This window comes from Adiantum capillus-veneris, chromosome 21, assembly GCF_014529385.1.
Source record: "Adiantum capillus-veneris isolate H3 chromosome 21, ASM1452938v2, whole genome shotgun sequence".
NCBI lineage: Eukaryota > Viridiplantae > Streptophyta > Polypodiopsida > Polypodiales > Pteridaceae > Adiantum > Adiantum capillus-veneris.
The window spans coordinates 26,495,838-26,522,446 of NC_140951.1; the positions used below are offsets into that span (position 1 = coordinate 26,495,838).

Sequence of the window (26,609 nt, forward strand, 5' to 3'; positions counted from 1 at the left end):
TTAATGGAGAGAGACAAATTTACATACACGAGATTATAGAGTAGAGAGAGAGAGAGAGTACACGTGATATACGTGGTTCACCCAATGTGGGCTACGTCCACGGAAAAGCAGCCACTCAATGGCTTTAGTACTTCAAAACAAGAAGTAGTTTACAAAGGTATTATACCCTTAATGGAGCTCCCACCTTGCTTCACTCTCACCACCTCACACTCACCTTGTTGCATCAACTTCACACTATGAAATGTGTGTAGAAATGGCCTCCTTTTATAGGCCAAAAGGGTTGCCCTCTCTCATGAGAGGCAACCATGTGTAGCCGCCCTTGTGTAGATAAGTCCAAATCGGACCCTTCAATCCGCCCATGTGTGGCCGCCCTTGAGAAGACAAGTCCGCTTTTGAATTCGGTCACCGGCCATTGAATTCGGCCATCGGCCACCAGCCATTGACTTTCGGCCACCGGCCAACCGATAGTTGTTTTCCGACCACTTTCTGGCCGCCGTCCGGCCATAATATTCCGGCGAAAAGGAATATTCCGGCGAGGGGAAAAAAAGTTGCCCCTGATTCTTGGCCGTGAAAATTTTGGTTTCCGTTGACTGATTTTCCTTCACGCACGATGACTTCTCCTCATAATGGGGGCTTTTTACCACAGAAAATTACAAGGGTAAATCAGGCTCCATACTTAACAAGTAATAGGGTTGAAAGAAAAATGGAGCAGCAGATGCAACAACCACGATCAATGGAAACATCGGCAAATCAAAGCAGTTATGATGCAGCTTCAAGCTCATTAAAAACAGTCAAATCAGTTGGCGTCGGGTTGGAGTTAATAGGTCATTTAAAAGACTTTCCATGCTACATGGATGATGCAGACAATCGCTATATAAAGTCCAAGCAAAATGCGCTGAAAAGCCCGACAATACAGGTTGTGGAAGTAGATGAAGCTACCAACATGGCTAATTCACAAAAAAACCTAATGGAAGATTGTTTAGGATCCGTGTACATGAAGCTCAAACCAGGTAGTGAGTTGGACATAATAAAATTGCACCGGTAAGATCTTCCAGAGGTTGGCAGTTGTCGAGTCACTGTGCACATGATACAATCAAATTACAAGGACAAAAACAGTAGCAGTCTCTATAGAGATATGGAGGGTAGATGGTACAAAGCAAAAACACCTCAACAAGCAACGGGAGAGCTAGATCAATGCTTCATAGCTCATGAAGATGGTTCAAAGTTGGGTTACAAATACATGTCGACAAGTGGTAATATTTACCGCTTGATAATGAGCTTACCTTTAGCTTCCAATGCAGATACAGTGGTAGCTTAGAACACAGAAATCACTCAAGAGGCGGGGCCTACTATAATCAATCTACCAAAAAATGAAGACACAGTCCTTGAAGCCATGTGTAAACGACAGTTGCCTTCAACCACTTCAGAAGTCAACAAGAAACGTGAACCAATAGCCCTTCATTGGATCCACGAAACGAGATGGAAAGATCCAATTTATGTAGATTCTGATGGACAAAGATGGGTTCAAGTCACGCGGGTAAGGACATTTAGCAAGTCAGTTCCTAGGACACTATGGGCAATGCGCATTGGGGACAGGAGCTATGATATAGATGGAAGATGCTATGAATTAGATCTTATTGCATATAAATTCTCGAAAAGAGCTGCATCTTTCATCTTGTCACCTTCAACTCCACAAGACCAAATTGAGCAACGGACACATGACGAAATGATATCTAACCAGGTAAATATTGGTCACACTGCCACTATTGCACAAAGTCAATCACTAGAAGATAGGGAAGTGCACTTTAAAATCTCTAGGCTTCCACTGACACATGATTAGACTTTGAATTTTTATGAGCACAATTCAACTCCTTTCATTACACAGATGAGTGCCACAACACAACAGTCACAGGTACAGAACACTACACATGCACCACAAAATGTACCAACACAAACACATGTACAGTCAATGGAAAAATCAGCTATTGAGTTAGCACGACTTCACAAAGACCTAGCTCAATCAGCTAAGCTAGATGACAAAGCTAGAATATCCACATCTAGCATAACAAAGATACCTCTTACAGATAGGGAACACTCTCGGATGGGGGGGGTTCAATCTCCACCTCACTTGTTGCAATCAGGACAACCCTATCAGCTGCAAACAACAAAGGAGAGTCACAATACTCTCTTACAATTCAGTGGACAACAGAAGCCAAATACAGGATCGAATCGACAACATAGTCCTAAGACTATACAAAAGCCACAGATAAAGGATCACATGTTGATAACAGACATAGAATTAAATTTGGTCACTGAAGCAGGGGCTGAAACATCCATCTACCAGGGTTATAATGGAAGCTATTACAAGCTTCTTGAGAATGCCACAGTCAAAAAAGATAAGGGCAATCAGTCAAAGCCAACGTCAGTGTTGGTTTTTAAGTATCTACATGTCATGATGATGACATATTTGATCAAAGATACTATGGGCAACAAATACCAACAATATTATGGACAGATACCTCGACCAGGTATAGAACAAATAGGAATAGATGTGCATTTCTACGAATGTGGAATTAATCATCTAATACCCAATTGCCCAGTAAAGATGCACTTAGATATGATGAAGCAGAAAAACCAAGACAGTATCAGACTGCAAGCAACAGAATCATTAAAGTAGACGTCTCCAAATAGAAAGTCGCCAGAAAGAAAGCATATCTTGTCAAAGGATACCAGAGACAAACTGATGACTAAAATATTGGAGGTCAAAGGCGTCAATGATATTTCAATTGAAAATCAAGCTGCCAAAAAAGATCAGGTACAAAAGATGGTCTCAAATAGCTTGGAATTTTTCTGGCCTGCAGCGGACGAGCCAATGTCAGAGGAAGTGGATGAAGAAATTATCTGTGACCCAGAACCAGAGCGGGTACGGGTAGTCTAGTACTTGGCACTGAAGATTTCAACAAGAAGAAATGTGGAATCAAAGATTCAACATAATAATGCTAATAGCACAGATAGTTCAGCGCTAATGAATGTACATCAGAATTCAACAAAACCAGAGATCAAGTCTCAAAGCCAAGAAACGGACATCTCAATGTGTTCAAAGGTAGACTTGAATCAAAAGGCAGAGGTGGTCATAAAGTTAGATCTTAATATTTTCTCGCCAATGGAAGATGCCACAGAATCAAAGGTGACACAAATCACAATTAACTTGAACAATCAGATGCAAATGGTGCATCAAGCACATGAAGCCTATCAAAAGATGTACAAACAGATCAATAAAGAGCAATGTGAACCAAAGGCCACGGTAAGCATTGCATCTGGAGAAAAGAGTTAACATACTTCTGTCCAGCTGGTAGAGGAAATTAAAGACTCAAATAGATTGTCAAAAATAGAGGCACAAAGGACTATTCAAGTCAGTTTAGATGCAGAAATCACCAAATCATGTCATCCACAAGCAACGAAGTCCAACAAGGAATTCACAAATGCAGCTAAACAATCAATGCGAATAGCTGTGGATTCAACACCCAAGGGAAAGATAGACCAACAATCTAGACTACACTATAAAAAGGTCTTTCAGCCAAAATACCCAACCAAGAGTAAACAAAGACACAAGCAGCACATCAAAACCTATGTTGTGGCCAATGACATCAATGTCAAAGATCCAGTTTGGGTAAATGATCCTAGTCCAAACAATTCACGTAAAAAAATGGGATGGATTGCCTCCCAGTACAACTTAGAAGAGCAAGGCTATTACAGTGGTCAACCAAATGTTTGGTTACCTAAACCAAAGATATCAGGCTATACAATAGCAAGTGGCTTCAAATCAAAACAACAAACAGGTAAATCAAGATCAATTTCAACTCAAAATAGGAGATTGAACAACAGGGCTAGAAATAGGTTCAAAAACGATTCGCAATCTAGAAGGCCTACATATCTTTGAGGGAATTTACCAATAGTGATTCCAAAAAATGGCACGGAACAGATACAATCGAATACAAAAGTACATACAAAAATATTTGTGCCATCAAATATACTTCAAGCGCAGGAATATTACAAAGGGCAAAAACAAATCTGGCTACCCAAGGCACTAAGACCAGATTTTACACAACTTGAAGATAATCACAGCTACAAACACCGACAAATCAAGGATACAGGTCCAAAACGTCAATATGTCTTCTATGAAAATAAGACAACAACAAATAGCAAATACATATGGGTGCCAAAGCAGACAAACGAGCAGAATAAGATTGAGGTCATATCCAACTTACAACAAAAAGAAACTGGCCATTCTTCTCAGATAATGGACCAAAAGTTAAAACAAGCAATTTTGATAACCAAGGTCACCCAGGCATGGCAGAAAAAAACCTACTTTGCCAATATGGTCCTTTAATAACCCTCTTTTTGAGGATCTGAGCTCTAAATGTCTAGATATATACTTTGCTGAGAGCTCCAAGACAGTAATCAAGTCACAAAAAAAAAAGAGTCAAGAGTCGGGCAGCTGAGCCGATAAATGAGCAAAGTGTTAGACCTAAGCTTCAAGTCCTAATATTTTTCTGTGGTCTATGAGTCTAGCTAATTAGGCTACAACTCAAGCTGGAAGAGTTGAGCGTAATTATATTAAGTCGCTCATTCTGAATAGGTGAGCATAGTCAATGTATTATTTTAATCATGGTGGCGAGGCAAAGTGTTCAAATTAGGAGAGTACGAACCATTGCATCAAACGCCCTTCTCAAGAGTAGTGAAAGCTACTAAAGTGAATTTAATTTACTTTTTTAGCTGCATTAACTCTGAGGAGCACCCATCAATACACTTCTCTCGCACATCATAATCTTACCCATGCATAAATCTGTGCGAGCATATTGAATGACCCATATTTGGACATTTGCATTACGCACTCTTTATTGTTCCACCCATGCACTCACAAAGCAACTCCAAACTCAAGGCAAATCATGGACCCTTTTCAAGGGATAGAAGGCTTAAACAATTCACTTTCACGTTATCTATATAAGCCCATTCAATTCAATCCCTAAACAACCATCATTGTATATTCCCATAATAAGATCACATACCTTTGGGCACTTTTTCCCATGAGGTTTTTCCCCATTGGTAATCTAGGGTTTCCACCCTAACGTACTATACCTAGCTTTTTATTTTGCTTTATTCCCATAATAACTCAAGCCAATTGCTTTTACTTGAACCCAAATGCCTAATCTCATATTACACCAACAAGTCAACCCAACAACTTACAGCTCTTCAAAACACATTCACCACCAATTTCAAATCTCTCCAGTGCCAGCCAACCAGGTAGCGCACAAGGACATGCACTGAAATCGGATGGGGGGAGTGTTTGGCGGCTAAGTCAACAATGGCCAAACCGACCAGTCAAAGATGCTATTTACTATTTTCAGTAAATGCTAACGAGGCCAGATGATGTGGATGCAAAGTAAAGATGAAGATGAAGCAAATACAAGCAACAGATGAAGAGAAGAGTTGGAATTGATGACTATCTATGGAATTACGGTCACAATTGACGGTCACTTAAGTTTTAGGATTTTCCGTCAAATGACCGCAAATGCGGGTTGTAATTATGTTTTGGGCTCATCAAGAGTTCCAAGTTGTAAACATTGAGCTATATTTAGATCTAGGCAGTGCAGATAGCAAATTAAGTGAGTTTGGCCATTTGGGTGCCCAGCCATTTCAAAAAAGCCTAGAGAGTATATAACTCAAAACACACAATGTGAAAGGGGATTATTACTCACTTAAGATAAGCTTTGTGAAGAAGGAGTGGAGTTCTTGAGCTTTCTATGCGCGTGCATGGACTCATGCCAATACCTAAACTCTAACCTCTTCTCTCTCATTTTCTCATGGTGTAATCAATGCTTGATTAATCAAAGATTAGTGGTTGATTTGTTGATTAATCTCTCTCTTTTTTCATATTTCCCTCTTGTTTAAGCATGATACTAAGTGTGGGTAGGCTTGTGTAGAGTATTGGTGCGTGGTGTGGTCATTCTATGCTTTTCTATGCTCATTGTGTGCTTGATTAGAGTCAGATTAGTGATTGATTAGAGAGTAGTGCGTGATTAAGCTTGTGTGTGAGAGATTAGGCCGAATGGTAGAGTAAGTAGTGTGCTCACTCCTCGTAGCAACATCATACCCACTCCATAGCTTTCTTTGTGTGTAGGTTTCACCTTCTAATCCTCAATTTGGCACGCACAAGCCACTTTTGTGTTTCCATGCCCTAGCCGGATCCTACTCCTCGGATTGAAATTATGTTGATGTCCTCCCTATGCTAGGATGATGCCCCAACAATGCATTTTTGAGTGGTTAGCATGTAATTTGTCACATGTTACCTCACAAAACAAGCGATTATGTCCACAAAGATAACACATAAGAATACATCATAATTCCTCTCTGTCTTGCCACACATTGGCTAGAGAGAGAGAGAGAGAGAGAGAGAGAGAGAGAGAGAGAGAGAAGAAGAAGAAGAAGAAGAGATTTTTAACATCGTAGGAGACTATCCCAAGATACGTTAAAGATCTAGCCGATGAGAAGAGTTGAACTCAAGACTTGTTATGAGAGAGAGAGAGAGAGAGAGAGAGAGAGAGAGAGAGAGAGAGAGGGATGGAGAATGCTAAAGCTGGTATTTATTATGCTAGTTCAAATGTAGTAATGACACACCTTTCACTCTATATTTGTTTCACCACCTTTCATGGCAACATGATGGTGTTCAAGCATCGTCTACCTGCACTATTTGACATAGGGGATGCACGAGATCGATCTTTTCTATCACCGCCGTTTGAATATGGGGCCATCACAAGATTAATCCAAGCATCTCTCAAGTGCATGGTGTGAGCATAGAGAAGCTCGAAGTCACCTCTAGCCCTCTTCTTTCGTTGCATCGTGTGAATCTAGTCTACGTCTAAAAATCTTCATGCAAATTTGACTCAACAACAAATCTTTTTCCCAACTTTTGAGCATTTCCAAATGTTGGTCCTTTGTTGCAGACAATGAAGAGGTTTTGTATGACATAAGAAGATTTAGAAACTTTCTCATGTAGGAAAATGGAGTTCTTCTCAATGTTTTTATACAATGCATAACATCATGAGCTTCTGCTTGAGAGGCACCGCATACCTAGCTAGGCCGGCGGTCCCTTGCCCCCAATTGTACCTAGCTAGTATGTGGTGCCTCCCTCACAAAAGCTCATGATGTTGAGGTAAGTCACAATGTGGAAAATATTGTTAGAATTTGTCCAAAACTTCTTGTGTGAGTAGGTAGTACCCATTTAGAAAATTCACAAAAAGAGGGTATCTTTAGGAGATCCTAAGCTCGAAGGAAAATTAAGAAAAACAATCATTGACTCTCTCCCCCTGTGTGTGTGCATGCACGGGAACGTGTGCATGCAACTTTCAGATAGCAGATGAAATTGATCGACAGATGACGGCATCAGGAGGCATCATGTAGAGTTGATTACCATAGGGTATTCATATCGGATTTTTTATATGTATAGCAGCAGTGAACTCGACGAGTAGGACCGGGCTAGGACAATCAATTGAAGGAGGTTCGAGTCCTGTGCACCACACTTTATATACCAATGTGTGGGATATATTGACAAATCCTAAGGTTGGTAGCAAGAGGGGGGCGGGGGGAAATCGTTTTTGCATAGTCCCTCTTTGCAGGTAGGGTTTTTTGTCTCAAAGCGGTTATGAGGAACCACAGCCTGGACAAGCACTTGCACAGAGACATGCTCGCAAGCACTTGCAACAGGTTAAAGAGAGAGAGAGAGAGAGAGAGAGAGAGAGAGAGAGAGAGAGAGAGAGAGAGAGTGGGCATGAGTGGGCATCAGCTGACAAACATAGCCGAGATTTCCAAGGTTTTCATCCTCGCCCTCTCCCCCTGCGAGTTGCAGACGAGCTTCCAAACTCCATAGCCAATCCTACAAGGCATCTCTCCCCTCCCTCGAAGCCTCCGATCTGACAAGGTATTGTGCTTTACCTCGTTTTATCATTTTTCCACCTCAGGGCCTACTGCTTCAGCACGATCTAATCGGCAAGCTCTGCCAGCTATTGGGAAGCCGTGTCACTGTGGTACTATCTGCCCATGCTCCTCTGACAACAGAAGGGCGAGCTTGGTCCTCCCAGCTTGGAGCATCCTCTATTTACTGTACACGCAGGTGCCCATGTGTGTCCTCTCGCGACCTTAGTCCTCATGGCGTGCCCTGCCTCTATCTACCAACACGTGGTACCCATGTCTTTTTAACGCGACTGTAAAGAGATTCCTTCATTTCAAAAGGGAACTCAAACTAATGTTCAAACAGGAAGGCAGATCCGAGAGCGATACATTGCAGTCCGGAGCTAAGGAAGGCCACGACCTGATCTTGCGAGCATATTGCAGCTATTACTGTTGCTCATTGCCTATAGCTGCTGCTTGTTGTGAGCCACCATGTTTTAGTAACGCTAGGAAAATTAGGAAATTGCACTAGCCATCGGCGACCATTGTCCGTCATGACTTGCCATAACGTGTCACTCCCAGGTATTTGGTCCCGTTACTGACAGTCTGAGCTTGCGAGCGTATGAGCGGTGAGTTGAGGGTGCAGGGGCGTAGGCTGGGCTATGAAGGACTCTCTCTCTCTCTCTCTCTCTCTCTCTCTCTCTCTCTCTGTGTGTGTGTGTGTGTGCGCGCGCGCGCGCGTGTGCGCAGGGCATGAGCTTTGTGATCTGCGATTTGTGTGCAGGAGCAGGGTTCATCTATGAACCATTCTCGCTGTGAAGAGGCCGTAGGAACGTTGCGCAAGGATGGAGGCCAGGGTCGAGAGGCAACAATAGTAGCACTCTACAACTTCTAAATGGAAATTAGAAATCAAAGTTTGCTCTATCGAGTCTGTCTGAGGGAGGGAATGTGCGAGGGCGATGAGCTAGAGTTCAGAAGCTTGTACATGCGGAGGTCTTGAGCTTTTCCTTCTTCATTAGGGTGTGTACTGCGTTTGAGCTTCTGTAGGGTAGGCATTCCTGAGCAAAAGTTGCAATAGCTTGGCTTTGAATGAATAAGGCTGGTTGACCTTCTGCAATAATGCAATAATCTGAACCTATTGATGATGAAGTATAGTGCAATCTTGATGGCGTGCTCGTAAGCCTCTTAACACTAAAATCATGGACCAATATCCTACAACCCCAAGCTGCCTTTTGGCTCGGCTCAACCTCAAGCAAGACCAGGTGCAAGACACGAAAACGAGGGAAAGAGGGTTCCCTTTGCAAAAGCGCAGAGGGCGAGGGAGAATCTAGAGAGATTGGCCTTAATAAAAGAACTAGGTAGGTGTTACACATTTAGAAAAATCCCTATTGTTGAGAATCTTTAGTAGATGCCAAGAAAAAGGGCAAGGTGCTGAGGCAAACAAAGGTGTAGGCAAACAAGTAGCACCGATGAAAATAGCACAAAGGCCGAGGCAACCAAGCAAATTAGGGTGAACGAGGGACTCCAAGGGAGGATTAAGCAAGTGCTCGCACAATGAGCGGGCAGCTGGCAGGGACCCTCGATGATGGTGTATTTTTTGAAGCCATAAGGAATACCTATTAATTAGGTGGTACCAGCTGCAAGATAATCGAAAAATCTCTAGAATCTTTGAAAATGCTCTCCTAGGTGAGTACGTAGGTCCTTGGAGATGCCCTGGTGGTGTTAAGAAAAAGAGAATGAAAGCAAAGGTGGAGACTACCGCAGGTGGTGTCAGGGAGCAGAATACGTCACCATGTAGCATACGGCAAGTAGTGAGAGGCTACTTGCCGTAGGTGGTGTCAGGGAGGAGAATACGTCACCATGTAGCATACGGCAAGTAGTGAGAAGCTAGGCATGACAGGCTCAGAAAGCCGGACAGGGATGGCACATGACGAATGTCTTTTTTTTTATAACAAACAAAGCGCGTTCACAGTCTAGGCGCTTTGATACAGTGGTTAGCCAATATGATTTGTTTATGAGAATTCCAGAGTTCGATTCGCATGTTAGTTTTGCTTGGAAGGTGCGCTGCAAAGGTGAGGCAAAGAACTATTATATAACTGGTTTTAGGAAAGGGGACATAGGTCAGGTACAATATAATGGTTAAGATAATCATATGAGCATGTTTAGCTCTCCTTAGGTTTAAAAAAATGTTCAAGGTATTCACTGAATAAATGGTCCAAAGATCCTACCTGAATTCTAATTCCTTGAATGCTTAATGAGATAGTTACATATCTGGAATGATTGTGACCCCTTTATGTGAGATGCACCACCTGCCTATCCATTCTTACTAATTACGATTGAAGTATTGATTATTAGTGGGGATGTAGGAAACTTTTTTTTCTTGCTACGATTGAAGTATTGCTTTATATGGATTGCAAGGAATGGGTAAGACAATTATATTTCTATAAGCTACTTAGATGGTAACAAAGGAATCAAAAGCAAGACATTTTCAGAATAGTTATGGCCTTCTTTTTAGCTTTGAGTAAAATGAGGACAAAAAACTGGCAGGCTTGATTTCATGGCAAAAATAGAAGAATGGCGGAAGCAGGTGCCCTCGACCTTAGGGGAGTGCGAGTGCACCTCTCACCTCTCTCTCGACCTCATGTGAAAATAGACAAAAAAATAAGTAAAAGAGGATAATAAGAAAATAATAGAAGTTATTGCTAAAATATCGTTGCACCCAATATTGTAAGCCAACATACAACAAGATCGACAGTGAAAACACCAAACAAACGATGGAGCAACTCTTGACAATTTAAGATGCCAGAGATTCTCGTGGCTAGGTGAGGAAAACTATGAGGTAACCAATGCACAAAGTTCACGCGGTCAAGGTATCCCATGCAAATGAGCTTGCCAAGGGCAGGACCTATGATCCACATGGCTACAAATGCTTGCAGCCATGGGATCACAGGTCCTTCCCCTACATTGCGTGGCGTAGGACTATAGTCAATGTGGCCTTCGCTTGCCTTGCATGGTGTATACAGTATTGTAACAAGTGAGAAATTCTTTATCTGTGGACAATCATGGTGGCCATGTCATTACAACTGTACATATACAAAAACAGTCCTATAGTCCAACCTTTTATTAAAAATTTTGTAGGTCATTTTTCATAAGTTGTTAGGCCTTTTAAAATTAGGTATAGCCCAAAGTCATGAGGTAATTTGTAGATGTTTTTTAGGTTTTAGTTGTCTCTTTTTACGATAAAAAGCGTTAAAGTTTTTAAGACTGTTAGTTCTTTTTCCATGTAGTTATAAACTCTATAGTCTCACTTTTCCATGGTCATATGGCTTGATTGGGTGTGTTATCTTGAGCTTTGATTTCTTGCCAAGACATGTCTAGCATACCTTGGGTCTATGTGTTACACATACACAATGTCTTTATTTTGTATATAATTACAAATATAGTCTCAATTTGTCACATGGTCATATGGCTTGATCGGGTGTGCCATCTTGAGCTATCGATTTTCACCTTCGGCTCTTTTAGCTTTCCAAGTGAAAAACCAATGTGTCACATTAGGTTAATGCAAGAGCTTTGATGTGATAGTTTGAAATAGAATCTGATAGTAAAGGTAAGGTAACTAAGTTGATGGATCTCCCTTTTACGTTTTCATTTTTTGTTTGTTTTGTACATGATCGCCTATCGATGTGGACATGGCCTTTTGGTAATCGTGTGATTAGACTATGTGATTGGAGGTTTCCTATGTACTATGATATGTAGGTCATACCACCACTTTGAAGTTAGATTACTTTGAATCTATTGAAAATGTATTTGGTTTTAATGTGTAAGATAATCCTTAAATCCCATGTGGGAGCCCAAGATGAGGTGGAGAGTTTTTTTGGAAAAAGAAATTATGTGATGAAAATCCCATGTGGGAGCCCAAGAAAAGAGTGTACTAATTTTTTTTGCGAAAGAGGTCTCTGTACAAAGGAGGCTTTGGGGAAATTTTTAGGATTTATATTTTATGTACAAACTCAAAATTAAATTAAATACAGACGTGCATTCATATCACATATAATTGTTTTTGTTCAAAAATATTAATCTTTTAATGGGATGTTTTGTAATGTGTTGTGATTTGATGAGTGAAGTTTTTCATGGTTGTTTAAGAGTATGCATTATTTGTTATTGACAGAACAATCCATTTCATATGTGTACCTTAAATCCATGTGGAAAACCTACTAAGTAGGTGGCTAGTATCATATGTTTTGAGATTGAGATTTGTATCAATTTACAAGGCAAGTGTTATTTGTTTTTTGAAAAATTACATCGAAACAAATGGTTTATTTTAATTTAGTATTCATTATATTTGTTTCTTTTCATGGTTTGTTCTCTTAACATCTATTGACAAATGAAAACACACTACAATGTACACTTCTGTTCATTTGCAATTCAACATGTATTTTTGCAAAAGCATGTGCTTTTAGAATTGTTATGTTACTAGTATACATAAAATAGTGGGTCATTACATTCCGTACGAAATCCATATGAGGGGGGATGGCTCATTGCGAGAACGTTCGTAACTTGTCCGTATTTAGGGGGGTAGGTTAGCATGTAAGATCCCGTACATAGGGGGGTTTCTCTAATTTTGATGCACGCAGGTGACATCCCCCCATTACTAATAGTGAATCCCCTTGGTACACAAGCAAACAATAGGGCACACACACTGATTACAAGATTAAGAAACAAGTTAATCAACCTAATTAGTGATGTTAAATATCGCAAATCGAATGCTCATAGAAGCATAAGAGTGGTTAATAAGTAAGAAGTCATCACACATACTCAAATCTAGAATAATGAGAAAGGTGAAACTACTTCATGAAATAATGGAATAGAAGAATTGAGACTAATGAGAAAGTAGAGATTAGATTAAGAAAACTTCTCTAATTACAATGGATTAGCCCTAGCGTCTTAAGCATAGGTATTAAGCTCAAGGCTAAGCCATCCATAGAGTGAACACTCAAGAAAGAGAAAGAGCTCTCAAAAGTGGATCCTCAAGAGTGGATACTCAAGAATGAAGCCTCCTTGCATAAAGGCTTTGTTATAAAGGCTTTCACCACATTCCCTTCTACTATGGGTTTAAGTTTAAGCCCTCTAGCTAGCATTTTTTTTTTTTTTCATTTAGTGCAATGATAATGTCAATCAAGCCAAGCACTAAACCATGTTCTGCACAAGTCAACCATTAGTGCAAAATACAATCATTTTTGCATAGAAGTTATCACACAATCAGAGCGCACAACCGATGTACATACCATGCTCATATAGCACATATGGCATTTAGAGCAAATGATGAAGTGTCTATTGAGCTCTCTTGATCACTAGAGCAAGACCATTCACCATACTCCTTCAAAATAGATCACTTAGTAGTGCCTCAAAGATTTTTTATCAAGAACTCATTGCTCTCATGTACTCATCTAGCAATTTGTTGCATAAAAAGGAAGTGCTCACTTATGATATAGCTTACCCTTTAGTGCATGAAAACATTGTATCATTCAAATCAAACACTAAAAAAGTTAAAAAGCCAATGATCCTACAATCCATAAATAAGATTTTCATGTCGTCACAATGAATGATTCAATTTGAAACAAGCTCTTGGAGTTACCTTTTCAATGTATTTCTCAGTTGTGGAAGTCAGCCATTGCTCGACCATTTGAATTGGCTCAAGGTCACAGTGGTGTGCTTTTCCATTCTTGGTGTTTTTGGGCTCGTTTCACTTAAAGCGCTTTTACAAGCTTAAGGTGAGAGTGAGGGGTGGGAACACCTTTTATCAAATGAAGACATGTTTCTTTTTTTTTTCTTTTTTTTTTTGCAGTCTATCGTCGAGAAAGGAAAGGACGTCGTACTGCTCTATTTGGAGGTGTGAGGGATGAAGTGTGTGCGACAACGAGTTGGGGGGGGGCGATTAATGAGGTGTGTGTGTTAGAGTGTTGTCCAGTGTTACAGAGGTGAGATGTGTGGCAAGAGCTGCAGCCGAGAGCAGTGGGTAGGGGCACTGGGGTAGCGCACGCATGTGTGTGTTTCAGTTTTGTCTTGGCGAGGTGGGCCTTGCAAGTGGAAAGCAAGAGGCCGTTTCGCAGGAAAACCCGGGCGCACATGTTGCGGGACTGTGGGTTGTGCAACATGTGAGAGAGAGAGAGAGAGAGAGAGAGAGAGAGAGAGAGAGAGAGAGAGAGAGAGAGAGAGAGAGAGTGGTTGTTGCAAGTGGAAAGCAAGAGGCCGATTCGCAGGAAAACCCGGGCACACATGTTGTGGGACTGTGGGTTGTGCAACATGAGTGTGTGTGTGTGTGTGTGTGTGTGTGTGTGTGTGTGTGTGTGTGTGTGTGTGTGTGTGGCCTTGCAAGTGGAAAGCAAGAGACCGTTTCGCAGGAAAACCTGGGCGCACATGTTGTGGGACTGTGGGTTGTGCAGCATGAGAGAGAGAGAGAGAGAGAGAGAGAGAGAGAGAGAGAGTGTTGAACCAACCGCAGACAACACTGTGTGTGTGTGTGGTCGTTGCGAGACAAAGTTGCCAGCTGAGGCCCGGTGAATGGCTTTGGCTGGGGGCGTTGAATCAAGATTGAAATTCAAGCTTGATTGAATTCTTTGTTGATGAGCTTGTCAAAATCTTCTCAGCTTCTCCATACATTGCAAGAACGCATTCTACCTTGAAATACGGTATGTTGTGCTTCCCATTCTTTCCTTGCATGCTTGTCTTGTTGAGCATCCACCCTTCGTTGTCATGCTACTTCCTTCTCAGCAAGTGAGTTGAGTTTCTTCTTCTCCTTTTCTAATCTCTTCTCCTCTTTTACTTTGGCAACTTCTTCTTTCTTAGCATTCTTTGCTCTCATACTTTCAATGTAATGAGAAGAGGTAAGAATAAGGCAATTGGTGTAGTCTACAAATGCTTCTCAATTTGTTTTCCTGACAAACACTTCTCCCATTGGTACCAGCAGTATATCAATAATCTGGTTTTCTTATTTGGAAGTCTTTTGTTGTATGGTTGATGATGGAGGTTGGTTCTCATCCCCAAACTCTTTTCGGGGTTGCACTTCTGATGTAGTAGGCATACACTACAAGATGTTGTGTGCTCTTGTGACGCTGTTAGCGACGGAAATACAGTGGGTTTTTATAACCCCCGGCGTCGCTAAAACCGTTGCTAATAGCGTCGCTACGAGAGCGTTGCTATATGCGTCACTATGAGCATCTCTATATAGCGACGCTCATAGAGACGGTCATAGCGACATTTACACAGAAGTCTATAGCGACGCTCATAGCGACGCTACAGAGCCATAAATAGCGACGGTTATAGCGACGCCCGAGAGAATTTTTTTTTGGTGACAGGGCATTGAATGCCCTGCCACCCATCAACCATATTGTACTTGATTCACTTTTTTAAAAAAGTGCAAGGGTAGATAATAGACCCAAAATAGTCACCCACAAGACGCATTGTTTGCAAAATTGACAAGCGTAAAATTGACAATTGTATACATCATAGGCAAAATGAATTGATTGACAAATGTGATAATGACAATTGTACAACATCATAGGCATAAAGAATTGATTGGCAAAATGAACTGCGGTGACAAATGTAATAATATACATGGTTCAAAAAGACGTATAAAATCCGTCTCATGATACATAAGCTATGAGAAACCCTAAACTAATGCTCTAAACTGACGTCGTCTAGTCAGACGTCTCATCGCGTCCAAGCGGCGCATTTGTCGGATTCTGCAAAAAAAGACAATAAGACAGCTTTCAGTAAGTATAAACATATAACGACATTTATAAAACAATACAAAAAATAGAAAAGAGTAAACCCTAATACTAACCATGTCGCCGCGAGAACTGAGAATGTCCATCAGGGCGTTTAAGCCCTTCCTGCCTGCGTACTCGCGCTCGTACGGTGTGGGATCACGTCCTGTCATCAACCACTGTCAAAACATACAAAGAATTCATTATATTAGAATTAAAAAACTCATAAACCCTAAACTATCGAACATAAAGAGCTATGCGAAAACACTTACAAAATCGGCCTCAAATGATGCCCATCCACCGCTCCCCAAGTGGTGCGAGCTCCCTGCCTCTACTCGCGCTCTGGCTGCATCCTTTTGTTGCTTCCACTTGTCGGGATTCTCGCGCGCTGCTTTCTTCGCATTCTTCCAATCTTCTTTGGCCAGCCAATCTGGCCTGTTCCACCCATGCTTGATTGCTTTTTGCACTTCGGAACGCTTGTGTTTGCAGTATTCGCGCATTCGAATCTTCATCAGGTCTTCATTGAAGCCATTAGGAGATTTCGGAGGTCTTTTGGAGGGCCTTTTGGTAGAGAGAGGAAAATAAGCTTCTCCAATGAGAGAAGAGCCCACGTTACGTAGAAAAATAGATTGATATTAACAAAAATATAAAAGGTGTCCCTCTCCTCATTTAATAATCTAGTGGTCCTTGAAGACGAGCACTCTCTTTTATTTAATGCGAGCACCTTTTTCAGAAGGTAGATGCGGTGCATTTGATACGGGATACGTCATCACTAGAACTCAAAAGGTCACAAAACTATCAAGTGGTGGAAGATTTTGAAACTTTTGATACTGCCAATGCGTCCGGAACGCACATATCTCCTAGAAATGAATGTCCAATTGCCTCGCTTAGACATCCAAAGAGGCCAAAAATGTCAAACACCCCTAAAAGAACATTTTACTAACGACGCGCGAGGGGCATTCCAAAATTTTGGAATGCCTCCTCGCGCGCCGCTAGTAAAAAGGCCCTTTTTCCCTCTTTTTAGGGAGCTTTTTGAGAGGAAAATGTCCAAAAACCTCTAAAAAGGGGCTTTTTGGAAAGATAAGTGTCCAAAAATCACTAAAAGGAGCTTTGTACTAACGGCGCGCGAGGGGGCATTCCAAAATTTTGGAATGCCTCCTCGCGCGCCGTTAGTAAAAAGGCCCTTTTTTCCTCTTTTTAGGGAGTTTTTTGAGAGGAAAATGTCCAAAAACCTCTAAAACGGGGCTTTTTTGAAAGATAAGTGTCCAAAAATCACTAAAAGGAGCTTTGTACTAACAGCGCGCGAGGGGGCATTCCAAAATTTTGGAATGTTTCCTCGCGCGCCGTTAGTAAAAAGGCTCTTTTTTCTTTTTTTTAGGGAGCTTTTTGAGAGGAAAATGTCCAAAAACCTCTATAAAGGGGCTTTTTGGAAAGATAAGTGTCCAAAAATCACTAAAAGGAGCTTTGTACTAACGGGGCGCAGAGGGGCATTCTAAAATTTTAGAATGCCTCCTCGCGCGCCTTAAGTAAAAACCCCATTTTTGGGGTTTTTTGACATTTTTTGCCTCTTCGGATGTCAGAATGAGACAAGTAGACATTCGGTTTTAAGGTATTTTGGCGTTCCGGATGCATTGGTGGTGTCAAAATCCTCAAAATCTATCACTATTTTACAGTTTGTGATTTTTTAACATTCAGTGATGACGTAAGCTGCATTGAATGCGCCACACCTGCCTCCTGAAAAAGACGCTCGCATTAAATAAAAAAGTGACCGTTTTCAAGGACGATTGGGAATATAAATCTACTTTTTAGAGTGTCTGGTTGTCCTTTTGGACGTACTCACAAGGTGCAAGTGCATTTTAAAAAAAGTTTCTAGAGAGAGAAATACAATTTCTTACAAGGCCCTCCAAATGACCTCCGAAATTTTCTAATGGCTGATCCCGTGTTGGAACGGGAAACTCATCATGAAGTATGCTGATGACTCTGTTTTTTAAATCACTTGGTACTTCACTCCATTTGTTTAGTATGTAGTGTCTAAACAGCTGAGAGCAAAGACCACACATGCGCGAGATCACCTTCTTGCCGTCATCATCCATGATGATGCCACCGCTGAAGTCGACGGAGTAAGGCAAGCCCTCTGGCCGGTGACGCGTGAACCTGGGTGTCCCGGCAGAGGTCTCTAGCGGCGTGTCGATGGGGGTATGGACGTCAGGTGTCTCCACCGGCGTCTGGGCTCCGAAGCGAGGAGTATCGAGTGGGGTAGCTCCTGGCGGAGTAGGTAGAGGTGTGTAGCTCCTAGGAACAGTCAGCCGTGCAAAACCTGGCGTAGATGGCGATGCTGTGGCTGGTGTGGGGGCGGGCAAAGCAGGGGAGGGTAAAGAGCCTCGTCGAACACGAGGCGGTGTGGAGGCATCGGTGGCGGAATCCCCACAACAACCGCCACCACCACCACTAGAGCGCCGGTGTCTAGACGAGTGTGAAGCTCGTCTCGTCGACGCCGAATCTTCGGAGCGCGCCGAATGCTCGGAAAGAGAGGGAGATGCGGATGGAGCAGGAACGCGCGATGATGCGCCTGAGCGATGACGCTCCACGTACCACTGTCTCTGCTGCGGTGATAAAGAAGAAAGAAACTCCTCATCATCCATACCTGCATTAAACACACGAATATTTAAACTTAATATTGAATTAATAGAGTAGACAATGACACAAAGACCATTAAATACAATGACGTAATGACGCATATAAATACAATGACGCAATGAATTGAGTGATAGAAGAGGCAAGTCGAAAACTCAGAATTTTCAATCAAAAGATGTGAGCGCGAGTAGAAAAGAGCGTTATACACCATGGAAGGTACTTAGAGAGCCAAAGCTTTTACAACACGGAGAAAAATTGTTCAAATACAATATTTGTGGCTTTAAGAGATCTCTCTCTCATCCTTGCATAACTCAGCATAACTTCCTATATCTATATAGAGCTCTCCGTTTAAACACATATCCTCTGTTTCATTTTGTAGCTCCTCTGCATGCACCCCATATAGAGTAGTAGCATCTTGATGCTCGTCTGGCACCACCGCAGCGGCTTGTGATTGAGCATCTTCTCTGATCTCCTCCATTGATGCCGTTGTGATTGGCACAGGGTAGCCTTCATACGTCCTTGCACTACGAGGGGCTACCTCTATGACGTACCACCAGATTTGATGTAGACTTTGTAAGATGAAATAGCCAGAGCCACATAACTTACATGAGAGCTTTCAAGCACATAACTTGTAAAAGGGGGATGTTAACTATTTACATACTTACTTGTTCACAATGCTCGGGTAGTACGAAAGTGTCTCTTAGGTCAGTCCATTTCTTAGTAGAATCCACCTCAAGAAAACCAGACTCTCCTCTACGCAGAGTAGCGTTGCGACCCTCCATGATTATCTTGAACCATTGCACGTCGAACAAGTCGACAAAAAATCCTCTGTAACCGATCCTCAAAATCTCTTGCAGCGTGCCGAAGTAAGTGAGTTCCGCCATCACAGGATTTGCATCAGAGGAACGTCGTCGACTAGACTGTTCAAATTTTGCCATGATTCCACAATCTTGAGTAAAACGCTTTTTGTCGATTCGTTCCACCCTAAAATGTCGACCTTTACACCATGCTGCTGTGTGTGACTTATACTACAACGAACAAACATTATGAGTGGCCGTTCAAACGTTTAGAAATAAAGTCACTAGCTAGTCGTACATTGCAAACTTACCTTGGTCGCGCAACCCGGAGAGTACTCCCACTCTTCCTCAGTCACTTCGTCACCGCATTGTTGTGCACTTTTCAATTGGTTGTGCAACCATCTTAAGCTCATGAAGGTTGGTAGGCTCTCCAGAACCGTCGGATAGTGATCGGTGGTCGTCTTTACCGTCTCCACTCGATTCGTGCCCTTTGTCGCTCTTGCTTTGCATCCTCATATTGTGAAATCCACTTTTGCATCACTGGATTGTGAAGCATGTAAAATCGGTTGATTTTAGCCTCTAGATCTTTCGTCATCTTCTTCTCAACACCGAGATTGCACATGACAATCCCAGATATGCGCTCATCATCTATGGTTCGCCATAGCGTGTCCCGGGCTTTATCAAATCCGTCTAGCCACTCTCCAATGTACACTAGGGACTCTGATACCAACCAACCTTCTGCCATGCTACCCTCCGGACGTGCCTTTTGACGCACATATCCCTTAAGCGTTTTCATGAAACGTTCTAAGAAGAACATCCATCTGGAATGAACTGTGCCAGCTATTTTCACCTCATCAACTATGTGAACAAGAAGATGCACCTGAATGGTTAGCATGGTAGTAGGAAAATGTTTCTCAAACATGCACACAAGCTCCGCAGCATTTAGTTTGGCGAATGGTATGGAGTCTACGTTGATCTCCTTTTGTGAGATCCATTGCACCAGCTTTGCAAGTTTGTAGATTGTGTTACGGATGTCGAGAGACAAACATCCCTCAATGGCAGCAATGATATTAAAGTCCACATTTTATGCAATGATATTAAAGTCCACTATGAACGTACCTGACACATTTTATGCCAATCGTGTGACTTCAAACCGGTAAGCTTTCCTTCTTTAGTAAAACACGTTCAGAGCGAGTGCATTACGCCAGTGGGGGTCCGCAAAGATCGAATGGTCTCTTTTACTTTGCGTTCTTGGGCTCCTGTGAAAATCCATGGTGCTTTAGGGAGTTTTATCAATCCATCAGACGCTGTTTGCGGTCAATATTGCTCCATACGATCCACATTTCTAAGGTCAACTCTGGCTCCCAAAGTATCTTTCTTGCCGGTCAGATGGTCCCATAGTAGATTACCCACATTCTTGAATATGTGCATTGGATCGAGCAAGTGATTGATCATGAGTCGGGGCCAGTATGGTAACTCGTACCATAGAGATAGTCTCTTCATCCCTGGAGGCAATCCGTCATCGCACATCTCCTTCTGCTCTAACCATGCTTGTGCAGACATCCTTGGTTGCTCTCTTCCCAAAAAGCCGTCGCGTAACACATGATTCTCTGGAAGATACGCTTGATGACCTTCGTAGATTTGCTTCTTCAGTGAGGGCGGCCTACGTGCATTCAGTCTAGGTCCACATGTCACATGCTCTGTATCCGCTTGTTTGAAGCCCTGCATGTATACACATGATAATAGATCAACTATGGGAAAAAACAAGACTTACAGTGTCTGAGTGAGGAGTGTCAATAGATCACCTGAGCATTCTGTTAGCCCGGGATAGTCATGCATGGTCCACATTAGAATGCCTCTGATCAAAGCATTCCGTCGTCCTGTGTGTCGGCTCATATCCACCACCTCTATGCCAATGCACAATTGTTGTAGCTCTTCCAATAGTGGACGAAGATACACATCCATATTCCCCACTTTATATCGCCCTGGCACAATCAAGCTTAGCCATAGGTGCCCCTTCTTCGTAGTCAACCACGGGGGAATGTTGTAGTTGACGATGACAACGGGCCATACACTGTAAGATGTTGATCTTTGACCAAATGGATTTACGCCATCCATAGCCAGGCCTAAGCGCAAATTTCGAGCTTCCCTGGCAAAATCCGACCATGTTCCATCTATATGTTTCCAGGCTGCGCAATCTGCAGGAATTCGTAGCACACCATCCGAAGATTTATTCTCCTCATGCCATGATGCTAGGGCGGCCATGGACTTACATTCGAAGAAATTCTTGATGCGAGGAAGCAGAGGAAAATGTCGCAAAAACTTTTGTGGAATTTTTGTCCCGTGGAGATCTACTCGATATCTTTCGGAATCACATTTCGGACACTTCTCCATGTCTATGTATTCCCCTCTGAAAAGAATGCAGTCATTAGGACAAGCGTGGATAGAATTGTAATCCATCCCCAAGTTTCGCAAAATCTTTCTTGCTTCATCTCGGGAATCTGGCAAGAAAGATTTTGCGAAACTTGGGAATCTGGCATCACATTGTCAGCTGGTAGTATGTGCTCTTTAAGAAATCTACACAACATAAAAATACGATACAGTCGTGTAAAAATCTATCAGATCATTATACATTTAGAGTTTTATTAAAGTAAACTAATTGTAATAGATCACCTGAAAAGCGTTGTGACGCTAGTGTCACTCCATCCAAACTTTGCCTGCATGTTGAGAAGAACCAGGAGTGCTTTCAATCTAGACATACGTGCTCCATTATACAATGGCGTATCGGCTTCACTTTTCATATCATCATAGATAAGCCTTTCTGAATCCATGATCGTCTCGATCATTTTATCAATCTCGGGCTCAAACATTGCCTCGTTGGGAATGTGCTCCGCATGATCATCCCCCGAGCTGTCAGAGGCTACATCTTGTGGCCTCACATATGCTGCTTGACCAAAGCGCCTGCGAACACGTCTATTGGGTTGCAAGATTGCTGCTTGTTGGCCAGCGTCAGAGTCCGACGAGTTATAATTGGCAACAACTCGATCTATAATTGATGGATCAAACTCGCCAAATTCGCGAACGTGCTGCAAAGAAACACGTCTTGTCCGTGGCACAGCATGCTTGCATTGATTACAAGGACATAAGACCCTCGTTGAGAGATAGGTGTTTCGGTTGGACGGTCCCACATCCTCGTCACTACTCATAATGAGGCTAAAAATCTTATAACCTGGACAACAAATTTAATATTCTATTGGCATTCTTCGTCTTATCTCTCTCTCTCTCTCTCTCTCTCTCTCTCTCTCTCTCTCTCTCTCTCTCTTTACCTCACATTCTCTAGTCATGTCCAATCCCCGCACACCTCGGTCTAGAGGTGCACGGAGATCAGAACCACCGGGTTATAATCTCGTCTTTATTGGTCAATACCTATATTTGTGGGTACAAGAAATCTACAGACCCACGTCTACATGATACTGCATGTAGTGGACAAAACCCCTTTGCCTCTTCTCTAGCTGTAGCACTTCACAGCATCTTAACATCTTTTCAGAGTAGATCTTTTCACTGTTCGTCTAACTCTAAACCCTAAACCGTAAGTAATTCTTGCGTGGACTCGATCTAACGTAAATAAGCGTAAATCTAAATAAACATAAATCTAATTAAAAATAAACCTAAATCTAATTTAACGTAAGTCTACATCTAACCTAATCTTTAACGTCTTTTGGGATAGTTTCCTACGACGTTAAAACTCTCTTCTTCTTGTGTGTGTGTGTGGGTAAACCTAAATAAACCTAAATAAACCTAAGTGTAATCTAATATAACATAAATCTAAATTTAACATAAATTATGTTATATTAAAAACAAAGAACTAAACTAACAGGGATTATAAGAACCTTAAAACTGATTTAACACATAATTTTTCACATAACTCGGCAAGAGTTGGCATTCTCATCACTAAAGATGTGAGAGTTAACTTCCGGCGGTGACGCTGCCTCATCTCCATCCACATCTAACGACAGCAATTGGCCCTTTAGACCGTTCTTGCTCTTGTTACTAACTTTGAAGTTGTTGTTGAATGACTAGAGGTTGTCTAGATGGTCATTGTGTCGGGGATGTAGTGACTCTTGCCGCCCTGAAGATCCACCTTCTTCCCTATCTCCTGAAGACATTTCACGAGTACTTTTGGATCGACGGAGCCCACCATGAGTGAAGGCAGCAATACCCTATATTCCATTGAGAGCTTTCTTCACGCGCTTCATGCAGGCATCGCAGTCTATGGAGACCTAAATCTAATCTAATATAACGTAAATCTAAATCTAGCGTAAATAAACGTAAATCTAATTAAAAATAAACCTAAATCTAATCTAATTTAACTTAAATAAACCTAAATCTAATTTAACGTAAGTCTACATCTAACCTAATCTTTAACGTCTTTTAGGATAGTTTCCTACGATGTTATAACTCTCTTCTTCTTGTGTGTGTGCGCCTGTGTGGATGTGTGTGCCAATAAAAAGAGATAAATGGTATAACCTTTCTATCACCCATGCCAAGTATGATAGATTAGTTATGCCATTTCCCTCTTGAATAATAGGTCTTGAGTTCAACTCCTCGTCGGCTAGATCTTTAGGTCTTTTAATTTTAATTAGTTTCCTACGACGTTAAATTAGTTTCTCTCTCTTTCTCTCTCAATAAGTGTGCGTTTTTTTGTTTATGCATGTTTTCTCTCTCTTTTCCTCTCTCAATGTGTGCGTTTTTGTTTATGCATGTTCTCTCTCTCTTTTCCTCTCTCAATGTGTGCGTTTTTTGTTTATGCATGCTCTCTCTCTCTTTTCCTCTTTCAATGTGTGTGTGCATTCTTTGTTTATGTATGTGTGTGTGCATTTTTGTTTATATTTGTACTCTCTCTCTCTCTCTCTCTCTCTCTCTCTCTCTCTCTCTCTCTCTCAAAAACACTGTGTGTGTGTGTGTGTGAGAGAGAGAGAGAGAGAGAGGGAGAGAGAAAGAGGGGAAGGGAACATGAGAGTGAGGAGAGGGAAGGAGCATACCTGGCTCTCCTTCCTCTCCTCGTGTGTGTGTGTGTGTGTGTGTGTGTGGAGAAGAAAGAGAGAGAGAGAGAGAGAGGGAGAGCGTTACCTGCTCTTGCTTGAGGGCGCCGAAAAACCTAGATCTGAGATCTGAGTTTTTGGGCGCTCTCTGTTATTTTTTTAGCCCAGCCGGCGACGCTATGAGCGTCGCAAATTTACTTGTAAATTTGCGACGCTCATAGCGACGTCGGGATTTTTTTTTTGAGCGTCGCTGTGTGAGCGTCGCTAATATGAATAGCCTCTTGTAGTGATATTTTCACCTCTAATTTGTTGCACTTCTGGTTTTGCTCTAGCTGATAGCTGAGCACCTCTAATGTGTTGGTGAAAGTGTCCACCCATGAGCTCAAATGTCTACATACTCTCACCTCTACTTTTTTGCACTTTTGATCTTGCTCTAGCTAATAGCTGAGCACCTCCAATGTGTTGGTGAAAGTGTCTACCCATGAGCTCAGATGTCTGCATACTCTCACCTCTACTTTTTTTCTCTTTTGGTCTTGCTCTAACTGATAGTTGATCACACCTCTAATGTTCTGGGGAAAAGTTTCCACCCATGAGCTCAGATTGCATCATATTCTCACCTCTACTTCAGTGCACTTCTGGTCTTTCTCCAGTTGATAGCTGATCACCTCCAATGTGTGGGTGAAAGTGTCCACCCATGAGCTCAGATTGCAACATATTCTCACCTCTACTTTGATGCACTTTTGTTCTCCAGCTAATAACTGAGCACCTCCAATGTGTTGGTGAAAGTGTCCACCCATGAGCTCAGATGTCTACATACTCTCACCTCTACATTGTTTCACTTTTGGCCTTGCTCTGTGGATGCTAGCTGATCACCTCTAATGTGTTGGTAAAAGTGTCCACCCATGAGCTCAGATGGCTTCGTTGCTATGGTGACATATGTTGTAATGTCACCAGCTTGTATTAATTGAGTGAAGCTTAGGAAATTGGCCATCTCCTCTTCCAGAGGCATGGTTGCTCCATCTTCTTCTAGGATTTCATTTGCCTTGGAGTTTAGGGCAAGAATAGCATCTTCTTTAATGGCTCCTTGCATGGGTGTGTTGGGATTGTGAGATAAGTTGTCAAACATTTCTATTGTTCCCTCTTGCGTAATGTTAATGTGATTACACGACATTATGTCAAACTTTATTGTTGATGTATTAAGTGGCCATATACATGTTGCACAGAACCCAACCATGATGTTGACCATGGTTAAGGATGAGTTTAGATCCATTTAGACAATCGAGGCCAACTTTGACTTGCTGGCATGAGATGAGACTGTCTTATGCTGCCAAACCTTCAATGATTTGAAAATAGAAACATCAAGGGGTAACTTATGTTTGATAAAGTTATGATATCTATATTTGCTTCATGTGCTTTGGCCCCACAACCTCCAAGGAGACATGACTCCCATCTCCATCAAGAATGAAAAGATGTCTATTTTGTTTACCCATTTGTTGAGAAATAGCATTGTCAAAATGTTGAAGCTAATCTTGGAAGAGTTCTCATGTCATCCATGCTTTCCTTTGAACGGCCATTGCTACCGCATATTCACAATGTTGAATGCTATTTCCATTAATCCGATTTCCCTTAAATTTTTAATATCCTGGAATAGCACTCCCAGCTACACTGACACAACAAAAAATTGTCATCCACTCACGACAATTGCAAGTGATTCCATAAATAGATTTGGTCCCTCTTCTTGCAGATGGATTGATTCCTTTGTCTCTAGAACCTTGAAAACCGGTCTCATCTGCATTCTAAAGATGTGAGGGAGGATAGTGATTTTGATTATACAACTTTTGAAGGTTTTCATGCAATGTTTTGACTGTCTTCGGCCAAAATTTGGTCTTTCTTAACTGATCCAAGCTTTTAGAGACTCAAAATACCAGCTTTGGTTGTCTTCTTTTGAATCCTTCCCACCCACTTCTTCCAGGAATACTTTTTGTAAATAGTGTTTCCCTGCTTTGGAAAATCTCCACTAATTTTAGCTTCATAGCTATGATTGAGACTCCATGCCTGGAATCACACTTCAAAAAGATCCATTGTAGTAATGCTTCCTCCTCTTCCATAGAGAGTACCATTGATGGCCCTTTCTTCTTTTTCTGTGTCCTGCCCTCTTCCCAATTGGATATGGTAGCTCTACTTATGCCAAATTGCATTGAGAATTTGTGTAAGGAGAGCCCATTTTCACGTGATTGAAGAGCGTTTGCCATATCGTGTGCTATCCATGCTAGGTTGGGATGATTCTTTGGCTTCTTGGGTGTCCTTGGCGTGTCTTCACTTGCTTCCTAGATTTGTAGAGTGGGTTTGGAAATGTTTGGAGTGGTGCTTTCGGGAAAGATTCTTTGGCTTGGAGTAAAAGAGGAGGACTTATTTTTGTTGTT

General features: G+C 41.9%; 1 pseudogene; it reads right to left on the reverse strand.

Annotated features, from left to right (window-relative positions):
- LOC147430679 (uncharacterized) overlaps positions 1-25,420 on the reverse strand; it is a 52,734-nt pseudogene extending 27,314 nt beyond the window's left edge.
- Positions 25,421-26,609: the final 1,189 nt, after the last annotated feature.